Source organism: Equus caballus, chromosome 24, assembly GCF_041296265.1.
Source record: "Equus caballus isolate H_3958 breed thoroughbred chromosome 24, TB-T2T, whole genome shotgun sequence".
NCBI classification, from domain to species: domain Eukaryota; kingdom Metazoa; phylum Chordata; class Mammalia; order Perissodactyla; family Equidae; genus Equus; species Equus caballus.
In genome coordinates, this window is record NC_091707.1 from 59,011,472 (window position 1) to 59,032,287 (window position 20,816).

At 55.4% G+C, this 20,816-nt stretch overlaps 1 protein-coding gene and 1 long non-coding RNA gene across 13 annotated transcripts in view; one reads left to right on the top strand and one right to left on the bottom strand.

Moving 5' to 3' along the window:
• Nucleotides 1-11,369: 11,369 nt before the first annotated feature.
• LOC106782533 (uncharacterized) lies at nucleotides 11,370-20,698 on the bottom strand. 9 transcript variants are annotated; one of them, XR_011432173.1, is made up of 5 exons: nucleotides 19,264-19,398; nucleotides 18,861-18,911; nucleotides 17,846-17,932; nucleotides 17,322-17,549; nucleotides 11,370-12,962 (listed from the first exon to the last, which is right to left on the bottom strand). It is a non-coding gene; the product is annotated as an uncharacterized lncRNA (long non-coding RNA). The 9 variants fall into 9 exon arrangements; XR_011432168.1 differs by lacking the exons at nucleotides 11,370-12,962; nucleotides 19,264-19,398 and adding an exon at nucleotides 20,435-20,698 and having other exon boundaries at nucleotides 17,318-17,549; XR_011432167.1 differs by lacking the exon at nucleotides 11,370-12,962 and having other exon boundaries at nucleotides 17,318-17,549.
• The window catches only part of CEP170B (centrosomal protein 170B), a 28,581-nt gene continuing 27,057 nt past the window's right edge, over nucleotides 19,293-20,816 (top strand). For 2 of the 4 annotated variants that reach the window (XM_023628543.2, XM_070249890.1), the window contains exon 1: nucleotides 19,293-19,416. The gene's annotated coding sequence lies outside the window, so the exon portion shown is untranslated. Of the gene's footprint in view, nucleotides 19,417-19,703; nucleotides 19,874-20,816 lie in introns of those variants that run through there. The other 2 variants (XM_023628540.2, XM_070249889.1) reach the window with 2 other exon arrangements.

Consider the following 20,816-nt stretch of genomic DNA (forward strand, 5'->3'; position numbering starts at 1 on the left):
CCGCAGACACCGGGGCGCAGCAGCAGCCCTGGGGCTGAGGATACCAGAGAGGAGCGGGGTGAACGGGGCTGAATCATGTGTGTGTGTGTGTGTGTGTGTGTGTGTGTGTGTGTGTGTGTTGGGGGGGGGGGGTCCTAGGAGGAATGGGGAAGCGGGGGAGATTTGAGTAGGCGCGCGCCCAGGTGGGCTCTGCATGAGTAGGAGGGTTGCTTTGTGTACTGAGTGGAGATGGGAGGTGGCCGCCCTGTTCCGGGGGCGAGGACCAGGCCTGGACCGCCCCGCAGTGGTGAATGCCTTGGTGGCCGACCCGGTGTGGAGGGAGGACGGGAGGGGGCAGTGGGGCGGTGCCCAGGGCGGGTATGAGGTGGACAGGGAAGTTTGGGGTCACCGGGGCGGTGGCCTCAGCTCTCGCCCTGAGTGGGGAGCTGTGGTGGAACCTGAGGGGCAGAGAGAGGCTTGGTGGGAACCGGGCTTGGGGAGCGGCCAGCACAGGCCTGTGCCGAATCGAGGGGAGGGCTGGGGGAGGCGGGGGTGGGGGGCAGTGCAGGAGGACTGGAGGAGGGGCACGTGGAGAGGTGGCCCGCGTTTCTGAGGGCGCGGGGCGATGACAGGCCGGGTTTGGGTAAGGACCCGGCAAAGGTCTCCATGCAGGGTGGGGGTGGCAGCCCGAGGCAAGAGCCGTAGAGGCTCCACGTGCCCTCGGACGGCCGGGGGTCCTCAAGGAAGCCTCCGGTCCCCTCGCCCAGCCTGCCCCCTTCCCTTCCTCCTCTCCGGCCCGTCGGGGGCCCGGGCAGTCCGGGGCTGAGGCCTCTGGGGCACACCGGTGCCCTGGGCTCCCTCCTCTGCTCAACTGTCTCTGAGTGAGTCACCGCAGCCTCTCCGCAAAGCTGCTCCCTCTGGGGTCTCCGTGATGGGACGCCCGTCCTCCCGCGCCTCCACCTCCCCCAGGCGCTGCCGCGGGTGGCCGCAGGTGCTGTCGGAATCTATCCTGGGGAAAACTGCCCGCAGCCTCTCCCGGAACCCGGTCCCAGGAGTGGCCGGCGCGGGTGGGTGTGGCACGGTGGCCGCAGCGGCGGGCAGGTGGCGCGCAGGTTACTGCCGGGTCCCTGCGCGGCCCCAGCTGGGAGACTCGGGGCGGGGGGTTGGGGGGGAGCGGTTTGGACAGAGAGAGGGCGGGCCAGGCAGGTGGCGTGTGCCCTGGCCGGGGAGGGAGAGGTGCGCCCAGCCTCAACGGGGCGCAGAGCGGAGGGCTGCGCCCGGGCCGGCGTGAGCTCCTGGTCCACGCCGCCGCCGCCATCCGTTTACCCTGGCCCACCTCCCGGGGTCGCTCCGGGCGTCGGCTGCTCCCAGAATAAAGTCTTCATGTTTGTTTTAAAAAATATTTAAGCTTGTTTCATGTGTGTGTTTTAAACTTACATGAATAGCAATGTGCTAAAAATCATGCTGTTTCTTTCCTGATTTAACGTGTTTCCATTGAGTATAACTTACATGACGCTGGGCCCCCAAATCTAAAGTGGACAGTTAGATCATTTTTACCTGTGTAGACGCCCCTGTAGACATCTGTGTTCACGTGCCCCCAGCGGGCACCCTTGTGCCCACTCTGTGGCCCCAAGCCAGCCGTTCCCCTGACCTCAACACCACACATGAGCTTCACCTGTTTTTGAACTTCATCTAAATGGACTCATACAGTTTATTCTCTTTTGCAGCCAACTTTTTTTTTTTCTCAAAACTATGTGCATGAGATCCATCCATGTTGCCTGGAGCAAAAGTTGTTTTTTTTATCGTTCAGCCGAGGTCCATGCGTGACTATACCCACTTCCCTGTCCGTGGACCTCTGGGTGGTTGTTTCCAATTTTGGGTTCTTAGGAATAAAGCCACTCTGATTGTTCTTTTGATGGATATAAGGATGTGCTTATTGTGTTGTTTTTTTTTAACAACTCTCTTATTCATTTTAGTGCAAATTTCTCCATTTTTACTCATTCATTCATGAAACTTTTATTAAGAAGATGCCAAATGAAGTTTTCACCAATATGACCACGGAAAGGGGGAGGCAGCGCAAAGACCTGGTCCTGCAGGAGCTGGCCATCCAACAGGAAAAAGGCGGCACAGAACTCTGCCAGCTCCCAGGGAGTGGAAAGGGAAAAAAGATGCCATTTAAGAATGAAGTCTGGCTTTCGTGAGGTTTGGGACATATTTATACTTGTCAACAACAGACCCTCCAATATTCTGGTTGCAGTGCTCGGCTCACGGTCGTGAGACACTGCAGTCCCGACGGTGTGAGTCCTTTGGATGAGCTCCTCGTATTTAAAGCCAGATCATATATCTTGGTCATAAATTCCATAACTTCACTGTTGAGTTTCTTCATATGTTTTGGAAAAAAAGACCTCTGACTTATTTACAACTAACTTGTCAGTTACATGTACACTTTCCTGTGCTCTGGTCACTGTTTAATGTAGGATTTTAGGTTTGCGTGAAAGGACCATTGAAAGTGGATGTTTCCTTAACTTTTCATCAGAACGACAGGCAGCTCTGCACGTACTCGCCCCTGCTGACCTGCATGCGGTTCCCTCCTGTGGGGCCCGTATGCCTCCGCCCTGCCTGCCACCTGGGCGCGTGCCTCCGTCCCGTGCGTAAGCGCTCTCTGCGTGTTGGGTAACATCTTTCCTCACGTATCGCATCTTTTCACTTTTCTCTTTAGTCTTCAGCTGTGTTCCCTTCGAGAGCTGATCTTTTTCTGGACACAGGTTCCAGTGAGGTGCTAATGTAATTTCCAAGCTTTTTGTGTTTTAAAAAATAACTCTGCCTTTAACTTTTTACCATATCTTTATTCTCTTGTAGTTCTGGTTTCCAGTATTCACTGATCACATGTTAGATTTTTTACATTTTCGCTGTCAATGCGTCACTAGTAAATGCCATCTTCTTGTTCCTCCTCCTCATCATTATTTTGTACACTTTTTGCTGTTATTGTGGTTTTTTAATTTATTTTTATTAGATATAATTCTGTATAATTTACCTGCAATAAAAGGCACAGATCTTTACTGCAAAATACCTGTGGAATATCACCTGTACACCATGCCTCTGATGCCTCTCTTGTCATTCTCTTTCTAAGAACTCTAAAAATGGAGACTTAATTCGTATGTCATAAAATTCACCCCTTGAAAGTGTACAACTCAGTGGTTTTTATTTCAGAGTTGTGCATCTGTCACCCATCCCCACAACCAAATTCCAGAACATTTCATCACCTCCAAAAGAACCCTGTACCCATTAGCTGTCGTTTCCTTTCCTCCCTCCAGCCCTTGGCAACTACGAATCCACTTTCTGTCTCGATAGATTTCCCTCTTCTGAAAATTTCATATAAATGAATCAAACAATATGTGGCCCTTTGTGTCTGGCTTCTTTCACTTTAGCATGATGATTTCAGGTTCATCCGTGATACGGCACGTGCGAGCACATCATTTCTCTTTATGGCTGAGTAATAGTCCAGGGGATGGGCGGGCCACATTTTGTTTATTCATTCATCCGTTGATGGACATGTGGGCTGTTTCTCTTTTGGGCTATTTGACTAATGCTGCTCTGAACATTCATGTGCACGTCTTCTGTGGATATATGTTATCAGTTCTCCTGGTTATCTATCTGGAAGTGGAATTTCTGGGTCATATGGTAATTCTCTGCTTAACTTGTCAAGGAGCCGCGGAACTGTTTTCTGGAATGCCTGCACCATTTTCCATTGCCAGCAGTAATGGATGAGGGCTCCACTTTCTCTGCATCCTCACCAGCACTGGTTATTTTTCATTATAGCCATCCTAGTGGTTGTGAAATGGTATCTTACTGTGCTTTAAATTTGCATTTCCCTAATGACCAGTGAGATTGAGTATCTGTTAATGTGCTCATTGGCCTTGGACAAATGTCTGTTCAAATCCTTTGCCCATGTTTTAGTTAGATTGTTGTTTTATTATTATTTAGTTGTAAGAGTTCTTTATACATTCTGGTTACTAGACTTCTCAGATGTAAGATTTGCAAATATTTTCTCCCATTTGTGTGTGTGTTGTCTTTTCATTTTCTTGATCGTGTCCTTTGAAGCAGAAAAGTTTTTAATTTTTTGGAAGTCAAATTTATCTACTTTTTCTTTTGTTGCTCGTGCTTTTGGTGTCATATTTAAGAAAAAGTTGGCTGATCCAAGGTCGTGGATGTTTACCTCTGTTTTCTTCCTAGAGTTTTATGCCTCTAGCCCTTACATGTAGGTCTTTGATGCATGTTGAGTTAATGTTTGTCTATGGTGGCGGGAAAGGGTCCATCTTCATTCTTTGCATGTGGAGATCCAATTTTCCCAGCACCTTTTGTTGAAAAGACTGTCCTTTCCCCGATTAAATGGTCTTGGCAACTTTGTCATGAATCAATTGATCGTATATATGAGGGTTTATTTCTGGACTGTGTGTGCTATTCCAGTGGTCTGGACATCTGTCCACAGCCAGTACCATGCTGTTTTAATTACCATAGCTTTAGAGTAAGTTTCAAAGTCAGGAAGCATGCGTCCTCCAACTTTATTCTTTTTCAAGACGGTTTTGGCTATTTGGGGCCCCTTGCAATTCCATAAGAATTTGAGGATTGGCTTTTGTTTCTCTGTGGGAAAAGCCTGTCGGAATTTTCAGAGAGACTGTGCTGAATCTGTAGATTGCTTTGGGCAGTACTGATGTCTTAACAACGTTGAGTCTTCCTATCCATGAACATGGGATGTCTCCCCATGTCCTTAGTTCTTCTTTCATTCCTTTTGGCAATGTTTTGTGGTTATTAACATACAAGGCTTTCACCAACTTGGTTAGACTTATTCCTATGTATTTAATTCTTTTAGACGCTATTTTAGGTGGCATTACTTTCTTAATTTCCTTTTCTCTCCGGAATTATTTTTGATCTTAGTACTTACCACTACCTAACATTTTAAATATAGTTATTTGGTTTTTTTCTATCTCCTTTACAAGAATAAAACTCCCATGAGGGATAGAGCTTTGATTTGTTTATTGCCCTAGTCTCGAATCTTAAAACTGCATCAGGCCCATAGTTCAGTATGTCATTGTTGGCCAGATTCATGAATGAAGGAATCATTTACCTATATTGCTACTCACTCTATTTACCATCATTTTGTTCTTGTGCCACTACAAAGAATGCTGCACTAGACAGCTGTGAACATGTATTTTCTGCAGTGGAGATTTTATTTTTATGGCAGAAATTCTCAGTCAGGGGATGGATGCCCATTGGTCTTTTTAATTGCATTTGTGGTTGACAGTCTGCTATTCAAGCTGCTGTAACGGTTCTCATTTCTGCCATCAGCGTACGAGGGTCCCCGATCCCTTACCCCCCAGCTAGCTCGTTCATTCTCAAGGTCTGGCAGCCTGGCGGTGCAGCCCTGTGTCAGGGGTGCTTTATCGGCACTTCCCTGATGGCCCGTGAGTTTGAACATCATCACATGTCTTTGCTCTTCTGCGAAATGCTTATTTATATCCTTTGTCCATCTTTCCATGGGTTTCTAAAAATCCATTTCTTGTCAATTTCCAAGAGCCTTCTGTATATTATAGATATTCATCATTTTTCTGTCATCTACTTTACAAACATGTGTTTTTCCAAATTTATCACTTTTATATCGAGTTTGTTTATAGCTTCTTTTTCCAAACAAAATTTATTATTTCTATGCAGTCAAATACATCCACCTTTTTCTCACAGTTCTAGGGTACCCAGCTTAAGTTAAGACGTTCTTCTCAACCCTAGATTACGTATGTGCTGATCGAGTCTCTTCCAATTCTTTTTATTTCTCCATTTAATGATTTAATCAGTCTGGCTTTCACATTGACATCCTCTGTAAGTTTCTCTCACAGACGGTTACCCAGTTGTGCCAGCCCCGCTGGTTAGATGACCCGTTCTTTCCCGCAAACTCACCCTCCTCTTCTGTCAGGAATGCCGTTGCCCTGTTCCGTGCCGTCTGTTTTTGGAATTCCTGTTCTGGTCCGTGGGTCTCCCTGTCTATTCCTAAGTCGACACCACATCTGTTGGTAGCTTTAGAGATGGCTAGTATCTGGGAAGGCGGAGCCTCTCTTGCTCTTTTTCATTCTTTTCTTGTCTGCTCTTGGGCATTTATTCCTCCGTGTAAGTTTGAAGATCCTTTTAGCCATTGAAGGACCTTCTGGGGTTCTAAGTGGCCGTGCTGCTCTATGGCTTTGACCCCGTTCTGTAAGATCTGCTCTCTAAGATTTTACAGCTGTCCTCATATCGGTCCTGTGCCTTCCTCAGTGGTCTTCTTAATATTTTATATCTCTTTGTCCCTGTAGTGAATGGAACAGATTTTCCATTTCTTTTTTTTTTTTTTAAAGATTGTTTTTTAAATTTTTTTCCTTTTTCTCCCCAAAGCCCCCCGGTACATAGTTGTATATTCTTCGTTGTGGGTCCTTCTAGTTGTGGCATGTGGGACGCTGCCTCAGCGTGGCTTGATGAGCAGTGCCATGTCCGCGCCCAGGATTCGAACCAACGAAGCACTGGGCCGCCTGCAGCGGAGCGCGCGAACTTAACCACTCGGCCACGGGGCCAGCCCCAGATTTTCCATTTCTAGAAGCTCATTATTGGAATAGAAAAGAATGATTGATTATTCCATACCCTTCTTTCTTGCCAATCTCCAGAGGATTTTATTGGCGCCGGTAGTTTTTACTAGACTCTTAGATGGTCCGGACGTCCGAGCACGTCATCCTGAGCAAGAGCCGGCTTTGCCATTCTCCCTTCTCAGCGTTTATGCCAACTGTCTCACGTTCATCTATATTCATAAGTGGGAGGGCTGCCTTCTCTTTCTGTACCATCTGTTATCAGCCGGGGGGGTCCCGCCTTTCCCTCTGGGATGGAATAGTCAGTACTCAGGACTGTCTGTTCTCTAAAGGCAGGCAGAGCTCTGCTCCCCTGCGTCTCCCAGCGCCTCTGCTCACCGCCTGGTCTGGGTCCCGCAGGACAATCCAGCAGCTCCCCACCGGCTCCTGGCCCGTCCTCCGCTCGTCAGTGGAGGTTTTGATGACTGTTTCCTGCCGGCCTGGAGCCAGGGGTCCTGTGGGACAGGCCAGGCCCTTCAGCTGATGGCTCCTCTCAGCCTGGGGTGCAAGTGTGAGCCCCAACTTGTAGGCCTGGGGGCTGAGAAGGAAAAGCCCAGAACCCACTGTCCTGGGGGCCCCCAGAGGAGCCAAGTCAGCTCTCCTGCCGAGCGTGCTGTCACCATCAGGGTCATGGAGACTTCCCCGGCCCAGCCCACCTGTAAGGGGAGGCGATGTACGACGTCCACGTAGGCCAGGGCTTCGCAGGGCCCTGAGGTGCTCAATCCTGGAAGTGTCCCTCCCTCCTGGCCAGAGTGGAGCCCCCTTGCTCCACCCAGGGCCCCTGGGCCCCTGATTCCCGCCCCCCCCCTGCCAGCCGGGGGCTCCCTCTTCCCGGCATCTGCACCCTCTCCACTGACACCCTTCACCGCAGGCTCCCCATCCTGAGAAACAAATGCAGCCAGTCCCCCCAACCGCTAACCCCAGGGAGAAGCTCTGCCCAGGTCAGGGGCTGCTCCGCGATCAGCAGAGCTGCACTGCTGGGATCCCAGAAAACCCCTTCTCTCCCGGGCACCCAGCTGCTGGAAAGGAAGAACACGCTGGCTTTGAGACTAGAGTCCCGGCCATGGACTCGGGAACTAGAAGAAAAGAAGCTGGCGCTGCTCTGCGGAAATGCGGTTTTGCGACGCTTCTTGTAGGAAAAGAGAGCGCACCCTTAGAAACCATCTCATCTGTCCCCACTGGCCTGGGGGCAGTTTCCCGGCTCCTCGCCCCCATGCATCCCATCTCCCAGCTCCCCTCTGCCCTGGGCTTCTAGCCCTGCAGCCGCCAGGCGGGGCTGCTTCTGCCCAGCCAGGCTACCCTTCCTGTGCCCGGTCGGCACCTGGTATGTGGCACCAAGTGACGGCCTCCATCCCACAGGCTCCATGCCACCGGACAAGGCCACATTTGGTCTTCCTGATGGCAGGGTGAGGAAACTGAGTCACAGAGCCGCCATGTGACTTGCTTCAAATCACCAGCTAGTGGGGTGGGGCTGGAGTGCCCCTTCACCCTCTCCTCTGCGACAGCAGGGCTTCTGTCTGCACAGCGTCACCCACCCATCCCTCCCTCTTTTCCGGGGGCAGCTGTCTCCGGGATGCCTCTCTACGCCCAGACTCACTCACCTCCAGGAGGCCTTTCCGGCAGCGAGTTTGTCCAGGGAAAGGGCGTCTGTTCTTCCTAGTTTGGGAACCAACTCAGAGCAGAGTGGGCGCAGAGGGGACGTTCCCTTGTGTCTGGAGCCCGCCTGGGAAGGCGGAGGGGCTGACCCACCCTCAGTGGAGGCAAGGACCTTGGTGGAGGGTGCGCTCTGCCCACTAGCTTCTTCCCCTCCACACCCAGCCACGCCCACATGTGGCAAATGCATGACAGCGGGGCACATCCAGGGCCTGCAGGAGCAAACAGCCGGGGCAGACTGAGGAGTGGGAGTCAACAATGTCTCCTGGGGGAACAGACAGTTAAGCCAGGGCCAGAGGGCGTGTGGGACACAGCCCTTGAAGGGAGGGAAGGGCGGTGGAACGGCATGTGCAAAAGCTCAGAGTCGGGAGAGTGGTGGCCTGGAGCTTCAAGACAGGCAATGAGGCCAGTGGTGAGGGACCAGGTCGGGTGGTCTCCTACCCGGCTCAGGTACGCCCCTTGACCCCGTGGGCCACGGGGAGCCAGTCTGTGTTTTGGGGCGGCCAATCTCTGCTGGGCAGAGATGGGAGCCAGAGCACAGGGTGGGGATGAGGGGCGAAGGAGGCCAGGCCCCTGCCATCGGCTGCCCCAGTGTCCCAGGATCTGGAGGAATAAGCTCCCGTCCTCTGTCCCCTCCTGTCCAGACGAGGGGAGGCAGTGGGGTGTTCTGGAGAAAGCAGGGCTCCTCCTTCTCCAACCAGCACCCCCCCGGAGCCCCCCGAGTCAGGCCTGCCCAGACCCTCCTATTCTCACTGTGCCTGTGGCCCCACGGGCCCAGCACCCCTCACCCCCAGAGTGAGGACTCCCACACGGTGGGGACACTGCACGTCTGCAGGGTGTCCCAGAGGCAGGCCTTGAGACCAGAAAGGGGGTGAGTGAGGTGTGGACAGAAGGCAGCCATGGTGGGCGGCCAGAGTCTCATCTCCAGGGGAATTCGGGGAGAGAGCTGGGAGCTGCCCCTCCAGGGAGCAAGGGCGCGGTCCAGATGCAGTGGCTCCTTCTGGGCCGGCTGAGGGCTGTCCTTGGGCTGATCAGCTATTGAGCCTTGTCTATCAAGCTCTCCATTTCAGTTATTTTATTTCTAATTCTGGAATTTCCATCTGATAGTTTTTTTCATCGATTCCAGGTCCCTTTATTTCATGAATGTTTTAATCATAATTATTTAAAAATCCATGTCTGATAGCACCCATATCTGGATCATTTGTGAGTCTGTTTCTTTTAATTTTTTCTTGTTTTTTCCTTTCTTTCTTTCTTTTTTTTTGGTCTTTTTTTCCTGTCTCCTGCCATGCCTGGTGATTTTTTTTTTTTTTTTTGGTGAGGAAGATTGGCCCTGAGCTAACATCTGTGCCAATCCTCCTCTATTTTATGTGGGATGCTGCCACAGTGCGGCTTGATAAGTCGTGTGTAGGTCTGTGCCCAGGATCCAAACCTGCAAACCCTGGGCTGCCAAAGTGGAGTGTGCAAACCTAACCACTACACCACCGGGCTGGCCCTGGCGCCTGGTGATTTTTGAGGGCGTGTTGGACATTGTGTATGCAAAACTGTCCAGGGTGGGGACGATGTGTATTTCTGGTTTGCTGGAGAGTCACATCCAGGGGCCTCATTTCCAAGGTGCCTTCTCTTTGATGCCAGAACTGACTTCTCTCTCGAACATCATTCTGCTTAGATTTTTAGGCTTTTAGCTGCCACTTTCTGCTTGGCTTTTTACCCCAAACAGCTTAGAAATGGGCCAACACCTTAAGAAAAGAGGCACCGAAGGTTGGGTGGCAACTCCCAGCACCAACATTTGTCTCCCCAGGCCCAAGAGACCGTTGACGAGAGCTTAGAGCTGCCAGCACCAGCCACACATTAGCAAACGCCCCGAGGAGGAAGCCGGCTGAGAAGGCCGGGCCGCCTCAGTGCGATTCCCTCTGGGCAGGGGCTCAAGTCCTGGCTGCCTCGGTTGCTCCCTGATGCCTCCCAACAGCCGTGTGTTTTTAAGTCTGGCCTTTAGAGTTGCTTGTGGTGCAAAGTTTTGTCTGCTATTTGCTGCTCATCACAGGCAGAGGCAGAAGGTTTTCTTTAATCTTACTTCGGGTGAATAGAGTTTAATCATTATTATTAAAAAGTAAATGGTCTAATAACCTACAATGAGTGCTGTAGATTTGCTTGGCAAATATAATCTACTGCATGATTTAATTGATGTAAAAATTATTTAAATTGTATATGTATGTGTTTTAAATTTTGTAACAGAATAATGAGAGATAAGGTGGCATCTATTTTACCAAGAACCGTGTTAAGAAAGAAAACATATAGAGATAGAGTATTCATTTTTCTTTTCTTCTCCTCCTCATAAAATTTCACCCGAGAGAGAGCAAGACCCTTACCCAGGCCTGTCTGACCCCCCACCGGCGTGTGGTTCCCGGGTGGGAAACTTACACTAAGCGCAGCCTGAATCTCACTCCAGAATGGTCTGAAAACCGGGGTTTCCCTGCAGCAAAGGGAAGCAGCCTGCCGGCCACCCGGGACGCCTTGTTCTGACACCGGGGCCTGCCCGCCCCCAGGAGGCGGCAGCTCCTTGTCTTTACTTGGAGGAATTCCCATCTCCGCCTGATTTGATTCGGGTCCAGTTTGAGACCATAAGAGCCTGCTACGTTTCGCTTAATGCTTCCCTATTTGAGCCACAGAACTGACACCAAAGAATGTCAACAAAAATCCCCGCCATACCAGAACTCAGGAAAGCTCTACTGCTCACACAGTTCGCAAACCGGGGCGCCTACTTCCGTTTGCTCCCGAGGGCTGCGTCTCCCGGGTTTGTAAACCATACAAGCAATAAAGCTTTCCTAACCTAATTCCCATATTCCAGAGATTTTTGTTGACAAGCCACAGAACCGGGAGAAACCAATCTGCACAGCGCACACGTTTGGTGCGCAGCGGACACTGAAGGGCACCGTGACACGTGCTGAAATTGCAAGGCGAGATGCTGGCTTGGAACGGGAGCAGGCGCGGCCGGCGGTGCCGCCTGGACAGGGACGAGCAGGCGCTGGGCTCCAGGCTGGTGTGTGCGGGGATCGAAGGACGGTTGTGCCTAACAACACCTGTAAATGTTGTAACACATTTAAAAAAACATGCTGACTTTTATTAAAGGTCTAATGCTATTCAAAGAGCATATGTGCATGAGTTAAAACACACAAAGGAAATAAGTGTGAAGTGTCAAAAAATACAAAATCAATCCGAGACATGAAACAAAAACTTCCATTCTGTGACTCAAAATCGAAAGGCACTTTGCTTCACAAAAAGTGGTCTTTTGACGAATGCGGAAGCCTTCAGTTCCCAGGGCCGGGGGACTCTCCCGCCAGTCTTCATTCGAAGCTCCACTGCCGGCTTGCTGACTACAGAAGGGACCAGAACATCACCCCACGGCCCCAGCAGGTGACCACACGTATGTGCACACGGTGCCACATCTGTGGGCAGCAAATGAGTCAGTTTTTCACTAGCCATTCGACAAAGTCACCCACGGGTGTCACAGCGTCAACTTTCACTGGGGGGACCTCGTCTCCAGGCCCGGCTTTCCTCCGGTGACTCATGTGTGAGCCAAGTCGTCCCCACAGTGCCAGGGCTGGCTTTGCACGGTCCCGCTTCCCAGGCAGGAGGAGAATCCAAGTGACCACGAGGAAGGCCACCCACTGGACAAGTGCCGCCATCACTCAGGCACCCCGACCTGTCGGGAGTCTGCTTGCTTCCTGAGAGAGCCCTCGGAGACCCGCGGGCAGGTCTCAGTCTGGGCAGGGGTGGGTGAGAAAGGCCCCGGGAGAAGAGCTTCGGGACGGTCACTTCTGCTAATACAGTGGCAGCGATCACCACCATCACCCCGTTCCTGCCCACTGTCGGTGTGCATGCCGCCCATGCCAGGATTAACACACGACGCAGAGAACTGCCACACAAGTCCACCAAATGACGGGGTGGGGAGGCTGCCCCTCTTCCTGGCTGTGTTCTCGGTGCCTCCATCCACAGCTGCATCCATGATCCGTGGGATGTCCCCAACTCGCTGTCAGAGGGGCCGGTGCTCCAGACATCTCCCTGATGGGACGTGCCTTTCTTTGCCCGTCCTCCCACGGCCACGCTCCGGGCTGCGCAGTGCGTACGTAGGGCTGATGGAATGGACGGACGTCACAGGGAGGTTCTCGAGAGCTCGGTCCCAGCCCGTTCTGCAGGTATCCTGGCTCACGGGTCATCCTGGAGAAGCCCTCAAGGAGTTTCTTCCCAACTTCCCCCTCCCTAAAGAGAAGAGACCGCATCGTGGCGGTCGCCAGAAACAGAGGCTCAGTGCCCAGAGGTCACGCCCGGGGCGGGGCGGGGCAGGGATAACACATTTTTATTTTTAAAAATATATACATATATCACTAAAATTGACTTTTCTTTTACAGAAACATTTACCACTAATATCTAAACAACAGTCTGGAGAAAGCTGATCTAAACACACTATGATACACAGATGTTTGGACTGCAAGTAACAGAACATTCAACCCAAAGGAGCTTAAACGACAGTGAGGGCTTTTTGCCTGTTTGACTGAATAAGAGAAAGGCGTTTATCGGCGCTGGGTCCAGGTCAGCAATGGCAGGAATCTGGACTGGTCTCTCTGCTCTGTTCCTGGTCTTCTCCTCTTGGTTGTCTGATGGCTGCTGCAGCTCCAAGCATCACATCCTCATCTGGCAAAGGCAGTGAGTGGAGGGCAGAGTGTCTTACCTCAACTCACCTCTTAAATGGGATGAACGGCATTCCCAGAAGCGCCTTTCCCCACCCGGCTGCCCACAGTAGACCTCCCCTCACATCTCCTGGGCTGAAAACTGGGCCCGGCCCCTCCCCGCCGAGATCAAGAGTGCTCCCTCTCCACTGGTGGCTGAAAGGCCCCGGTTCTGTTTGGAGGAACGAGGGGGAGAGGTGCTGGGGCAGAGCCCTCAGTGCCCCCCATGGTGGGGAGCGGAGGCAGCGAGCTGCAGAAGGTGGGCCCCGAGGAACCCTGAGCAAGGCCCCCGTGAGCAGGCAGGAGGCGACTCCCCGAGTCCTTCTCCACCCACCAGTCCATCACAGGAGCCGCAGGGTATGGGGGCGTGGGGGGGACAGTGAGCCGGACCCCGAGCGGAGACGGGCTCTGTGCTCCAGCCTGAGGGTGCCAGAGACGAGGACCAGCTTCGTGAATGGGCGGTCTCCTAGCTCGCCACTGTCCGACTCTGTGCCCCAGACAGAACACGGACCACAGCCCACGCCAGGGGCAAGGGGGCATGAATGGGGGCAGTGGGGGCATGAATGGGGGCACGACTATGGGGTGGGGGTGTGAATGTGGGGTGAGGGCATAATTAGGACAGTGAGGGGCACGAATGGGTGCATGAATGTGAAGTGGGGAATGAATGGAGGGCAGTGGGGGCATGAATGTGGGGTGGGAGCATGAATGGGGACATGAATGTTGAGTGGGGCAGGAATAGGGGACAGTGGGGGTATGAATGGGGACAGTCGGGGCATGCATGGGGGCATGAATGTGGAGTGGGGCGTGAATGTGGGGGCAGTGGGGGCCTAAATAGGCGGGCCTGAATGGGGGACATGGCCACTGCCCTCCTGCTCTTGGATTCCCTGTGTAGGGGTGACTCCTGCAAGGGGTGCAACAGACCCCATGCCCTTCAGGAGAGAGGCTCAGAGTGGGATTAGGGGTGACAGCCTGGCACCCTCGCCTCAGTGGTCTTGGGACTAACGAGCATCCTGCCGTGGCCCAGCTGGTCTCAGCTGGGGCGGACCATTAAACGTGGACACAATGCAGCTCTGGCTTTGCGGAGCGGCCCTCCCGCTGTTTGGGGATAATTGTCCCAGCGGCGGGTCTCAGCCTGCGTCCAGAAGACGGCGTCTCAGACGGGCAGGCCGGCAGGCCTGGGAGCACGGCCAGGGCCCTCCACGGGCCTGAGGAGGAGCCAGGCCGGAGGGGAGGGCCCTGGCTAGGCCACTTGCCGCCTGTCCCTGTGTGCAGCCCCCGTTCCAGCTGCCCAGGCTGCAGACAAGCGCCACCGAGGACTCTCCCAGCTGGGGGCTGGCGGGGCCCGGCCTGCAGACGGCTCCTGTCCTCTGCTGGGCTGGAGACATATGCACGGACCGGGGCAGCCACGCAGACGACACATAAAATGGGGAAGTCGTTGGTCTGCTCACAGCCCAGGCGCTAAGTGGCCTCACCTCTGGGAGGCCCAGCTCCTGGCTGCAGCTGGTCCTTGGCTGCTGGTCACCAGTAAGGGTGTGCCTGGCCCGGGCAGACAACAGAGGGGAAAGAGCCAGCCTCTGGGCACGTCTCCTCTGCCAGGGTCTGTGTCTGTCACCTTCCGGTCCTGCTGTCTGTCTACACGGAGGATTCCTTCTCCCCTAGCAGCAACCACACCCAGTTTGTAGTGCTCTGCTGGCGGCTGGAAGCTTTTAACATATTTGCAACTAGGGACTAAATGCAAAAATCCAAAGGCTGGAGGGACGGCTGGAGCCCACAGTCCCTGACCAAGGGGACAGGGCAGCCGGGCTGAGGGAGGCCCGGCTTATGCAAGTTCAGCCAGAGACCCCTCCGGAATCCTGAGGAGCACTGGAGAGCAGCGTGTGGGTTCAGGAGGAGACTGGAGGGAACGGGGGCTGACGTTGGTCCCGGTCCCAGCCCCAAGTAAAGGCTGCCAAGTCCAGTGGGGGCTGCAGAGCCTGGGGGCTGGGGACAGGCTGGGAGGGGGCGGGGAGGCCTCTGCCCCCACAAACCCCCTGCTTTTATCTCTTCTGCTCATCCCCTGGCTCCACTCCCATCCCCCGAAGAGGGCATCTGCACACTCCACCTCAAGCCCTGGGCACCAGCTCAGGTCCCTCCTGGCCCTGAAACCATGCGTCCTTGGCCCCAAGCCCACCGGACCTGCTGGGCACTCTCTTGACTCTGCCACATTCCGCAGGGGGACCCCCGCCCCCTCCTGACTGTCTCTTCCCTAAAGAATACAGCAATTTTTGTAATCCTTAATACAGCTTCCTGGTTTAAAAAATTCAGGCTGGGGGCCGGCCTGGTGGCACAGTGGTTAAGTTCGCATGTTCCGCTTCAGCGGTCCAGGGTTTGCTGGTTGGGATCCCAGGTGCAGACATGGCACCGCTTGGCACGCCATGCTGTGGTAGGCATCCCACATATAAAGTAGAGGAAGATGGGCACGGATGTTAGCTCAGGGCCAGTCTTCCTCAGCAAAAAGAGGAGGACTGGCAGCAGTTAGCTCAGGGCTAATCTTCCTCAAAAAAAAAAAAATTCAGGCTGAACCAAGGGCAGACATGGAAACAAGGTCTCCCCTGTCGCTAGTTCCCAGGGGCAGAGGCCACCACCGTGACCAGACATGTGGAAGAGTGAGGGGGCTGTGGGCTCACTTAGAACATCGAGGCAATGGCTCTGGGTTGTGAGGTGCCGCATGGTGCCTCAGGCTGCACAGCATCCACCCTCACTCACTGGTGCCCTCAGATGGATACGCGTCCAGGTGTTTCCAGCTTTGCCTAGAGCATGTGCACGCAGGCGAACATCCCCCAGGATGGAGCCGGGCAGGGGAAAGGCTGGCTGGACCTGGGCCTTGGTTAAGTTGATGGGCACTGTCTCTCCTCCCTGAATCTCAGACTCAAACTCTGGCCAGTAACTGGGGGTGCCTGTCTCCCCACCCTGCCCTCCCGGCCCCTCTCAAAACCCGCAGTCCGTAGGTGACAATACTCTTTCTGGGCAGCCTGTGTTTACATTTCTCTGCTTATGGGTGAAGTCAAGGAGCCTTTAGCAAGCAGCGGCCCGGGTTTGCTCTTGCACACTGCGTGTAGGCCGCCTGACGGCAGTCCTTACTCACTGACGGGAGCGCCGTGGGAGCAAAGCGGCCCTTTGTCAGCCAGATGAGTTAGACACAGTTCTTCCCAGTTTGTCGCACATCCTTTGGCTTAAAAGGTTACATCTGTGCAAAATGTCACAACTTGTAATTTAATTAAATGCATCAGAAATTTTTTTTCTGGCTTCTGCTTTTGTGTCATGCGGAGGGAAGCCTTCCTCACCCTGAGCCTGTAAAGCTGCCTCCTGCGGTTTTCCGAATGCTTTCGTGGCGCAGCTTTTTTTGCCTTTATATTTCTGGTCCATATGGAATTTATTTTGGAGTGAGGAGACCAGTGTCATGTTTTTTTCCCCAGACAGCCAACTCCTTGTCCCAGTACCCTTTATTAAATAATGCCATTTTCCTCATGGATTTAAATGCCAAAGAATTCTATGTTAAAGAGTCACACAGACCTCCGATCTGTGTGTCCAGTCTACCGCCCATAACAAAATATTCCAATCGGTTCTATGACAGTCCACCCTCGGGCAGGACTACAGCCTTCTTTCTCAGAATTTTATAGGCTTGTCTTTTTTCTTTTTTTTTACTTTTTTAATTGTGATAAAATATACCTAAAATTTACCATTTTAACCATTTTTACGTGCACTGTTCAGTGGCATTAAGTACGTTTACATCATTGTATAGCCGTAACCGCCGTCCGTTTCCTGAACTTTCCCATCTTCCCACACTGACTCTGTCCCCATTAGACACTCACTCCCTGGCCCCCGGCCCCCACCATTGCGCTTTCTGTCTATGAATTTGACTGCCCTAGGGACCTCGCATGAGTGGAATCATAAAGAATTTGTCCCTTTGTGACTGGCTTATTCTACTTAGCATAATGTCTTCAAGGTTCATCCATGTTGTAGTGTGTGATAGAATTTCCTTCCTTTTTAAGGCTGCATAATAGTCCATCGCATGGATTGTTTGCTTGTCCATTCATCTAACAATGGACATCTGGGTTGTTGCCAGCTTTCGGCTACTGTGAATAACGCTGCTATGAACACAGGTGTACAATATCTATGGACGTCCTTGCTGTCAATTATTTTGGGCATATACTCAGAAGTGGGATTGCTGGACCATATGGTAATTCTATTTTTGAGGAACCACTATCCTGTTTTCCATAGTAGCTGCACCGTTTACACGCCCAACACGGGGTTCCAATTTCTCCACACCCTTGCCAACACTTACTATTTTCTTTTTTTGGATTTTTTTTGATAGTAGCCATCCCAGTGGGTGTGAGGTGTTACCTCACCGAGGGTGTGATTTGCATTTCCCCGTGACAAACGATGCTGAGCATCTTTCCATGTGCTGTTTGTTGGTCACTGGTGCATTTTCTTTGGAGACATGTCCGTTCAAGTCTTTTTGGGTTCTTTATTCTTGAACCTTTATTTTCCTCATGGACTTCAGAATTGGTTCCTACGGTTATAGAAAAACATCCTGCAGCTACTTTTACTGGGTTGCATTCAATGTATGGATCAATTTGGGGGGACTGTGGCCACACCCCTCCTTGGTTTTCCTTTCCCAGTCTCCTCTGCCCCCTCCCTGTGGTTCTAAGCATCACCACACACGACCATGCCAACAGCTGTTCCCCAGCTCTGTCCTGAACTCCCCAATGCTACCCTACAGCTCACCAGAGTGTCCTCAGGTCTCTCCATGACACTGGATCAAATTTAACTGCTGACCCTACACAACCGCCCTCCTGGCCTGCTCACCTGTTTCCCAGTGGCAGCAGTGGCTCAGGTGACCACTGGGCACCATCCTTGTCTCCCCGCTCCCTCACCTTGGAGGAAGTCAGGGTCCTGGCAGGAGAAAGAGGCAAAGAGAGAAAAGGACTTTTATGAAGGGCCATTTACCAAAGTGGCAACAATGGGTGGGTCGAACCAGAGGGTGGTAAGGGCCCTGGGTAGGGGCTGGTCCTAGAGCCCTGAGAGGGTAGGAAAGTTCACAGGGAGAGGACAGGTCTTCGCCCAGCAGGAAGGGAGCTGGGGAAATTCCCCAACCTCTGGGCAGGAGGCCAGACTCACCAGGAAGCCAGCGGTGGGTGGGGGATGGGGCTGTCTGTCCGGGAGCACTGGGAGGGTGGAAAGGGAGGAGGGCAGGTCTGGGCAGCAAACTGCGAATACCCAGCCCACCCCCTTCCCTACCCTCTGCCCCAACCTCTTCTAGCTCAGGGCCTCTGGGTGGACATCTGACCATCCCCACCCCCAGTCCTGCTCTCCCATCCACTCTGTTTGGCGCCCGGCAGCTCTCCAAAACCCTCATCTGAGCAGGTCTCAGCTGGCATCAAACCCTCCTTTGGCGCCACACTGTCCTTAGGATGAAGTCCGAGCTCCTTGATCACCTGGCCACAGGTCCCGGGCCACAGGTTCCCAGCCTCCTCCCCCACTCCCACCTCAACCCCTCCACGGGTCTGCTCCCACCACGGGTCCTTCCTGGGAGCCTGCACAGTGGCGCCACCCGCTGCCTGGCATCCTCCAGGCCTCTCCTAGCCCTCCCCACTGCAGGTGGGTTTCCGCCTGCACAGCGGGTGTGAGGCTCCCTCCGTGCTCCCACCCGGGGCAGGGCCTGATGGCTGTTACGGCGTTTTGTGGAGTGCCACGGCGAAGCAGCAGCCGGCCCGGGTGCAGGGTACGGTGGGCACTGTCGCAGCGTGTGAATGCTGCCCATGCCGTGAGGCCCAGACCCCCTGGCACAGCGCCCTCCTCAAGCGCATCTCCCACGACTTGCCTCCACTTTCGCCGCTCACCTCCGCGCCTTCCTCAAGGCCCCCCCCCGCACCTGGAAGGGAGGAATGCCGGACGCTCGAGCCCTCCACCAGGCGTCTCCCACGTCGCCCCCGCCCCCAGCGTTAATCCTCCGCCTCCGGGCTCCCGGGACACCGGATACCTGTACTGCAGAGCCTGGCACGGAGCGAGCAGCCCGTGAGAACTTACCCCCGGAACAGTGAGCACCTCCGGAGCCCCCAGACCACCCCCGCCCCTCGGCAGACTCTAGCGCACAGTCGGTGTCCGCGCAGGACAGCGTCCTCGCCCCCGCCCCTCGCCCGGCCTAGAACCCCCGGCAAGGGAGCGCGGGGGCGCGGGAGGAGGGATAAGGGCCGGGCGGGCTGCGCCTCTGGGACTCACCGTACCTCCTCCACCCTCCGCCCCTCATTAGGGCGGGCGGGGCCAAAGGTTGGGGATCGGGGCGCGGCTGGAGCCTGGGCTCCCGGAGCGAGCTTAAGCGTTAACCCGCGGGCCCAGGGCCAGGACGCGGGGATGCTTTGGTCACGGGGTTCCGCCTGGTAAGGAGGGGCGGCTCCCCAAGCCGAGGCGGGGAGGGGAGGGGGTCCGGGGACGAGTGGGGAGGAGGGCGGGGCCCAGGTGGCCGACGGGTGGGCGCGCGGGGCGGGGCTGCTGCGCCACTGGGGGCGGGGGCCGCGCTCACCTGGCGCCCTGGGCCCGCCCTAACCTGGATTTCCGGGGGTCGGGGGCGGGGCTGGACCGGACCGGGGCGGGGCGGGGGCGGGGCTGGACCGGACCGGGGCGGGGCGGGGCGGGGCGGGGCGGGGCGGGCGCCGCAGACGTCAGGGACCCGCCGCGCGAGGCCGCGGGCCGCCGCTCTGCGCGTGGGCTCGGCCGGGGCTGCCGCGAGCGTGCGGGCCGCGCCGGGCATGTCCTAGGCGGCGGCCCCGCCCAGCGCTCGGCGGGCCGGGCGGGAGGGCAGGGGCCGAGCCGGGACGAGCCGGGGCCGAGCCGCAGGTAAGACGCGCCGCCCTGTGCCCGCGGCGCCGGGGCCTCCCTCGCCCGCACCTGCGCGCCTGCGGGGACGGGGCAGGGGACAGGGGGCAGGGGCGCGGGGCCCGGCGGGACCGGACAAAGGCGCGGGGCTAGGGGGCCGCCGGCGCACCTGGCCAGGCCGGTCCCCGCCGGCTCGGAGGCGGCCGAGGTCTCCGCCAGGCCGGGAGGAGCCGCCCGGAGCGCGTCTCCGCGGCCTGGAGAGGGGGGCGCAGGCCCGGGTGCCGGGGTCCCCGCCCAGGCACCGGCTCGGCCATGGCCGCCCCCGGCGAGCGCTGATTCAGGAGAAGGCGCCGCTCCCTCCCCCTCCGGGCCCGGCGCTCCCGCCCGGCCGCCTCCCGGCCTGGTCTCTCCTCCCGCGGTCCCTCCCTCCGTCTTCCTCCTCCTCCTCCCTCTCTCCTCATTTCCCTTCGCCGCCGCCGTCGCTGCCTCCTCTCCCGGCCTCCGTTCCCTCTGCTTCCCGCGGCCGCCCGCCCGCCTCGCCTCTCCCAGCCCCTCGGCGACTCCACCTCCTCCCCTCCTCACCTCCAGCCGGGTGGCTCTTCTGGCTGGGGCGGCCGAGGGGACAAGTTTGAGGTGTTTATTATTCTCCCTCCTAGCAACGATGGCCAGCCCAGCCCCGAGCCGGCCGCAGGCTTTTTTGGAGCGTCCACAGCTCCCAGGCCTGGGCTTTTTCAGGATGGGCTGCGGTGGCAGGGGCGGCCTGGCGCCGGCACAGGCTCTGGGGACTTGGCTTCTCTTTGCCCTAAGCAGAGGCTGCGGCCTCCTCTGGGTGGGGTCTCCGTGCCTACTGCCCAGCGGGAGCTGGTGGCAGGTGATGGCAGAGTGTGCGGCGGCGCTGGGATGCGCCGGGGGCTGGATGGGGGCTGGGAAACGCAGTGACGGGGCGGGGCTCTCCGAGAGAGAG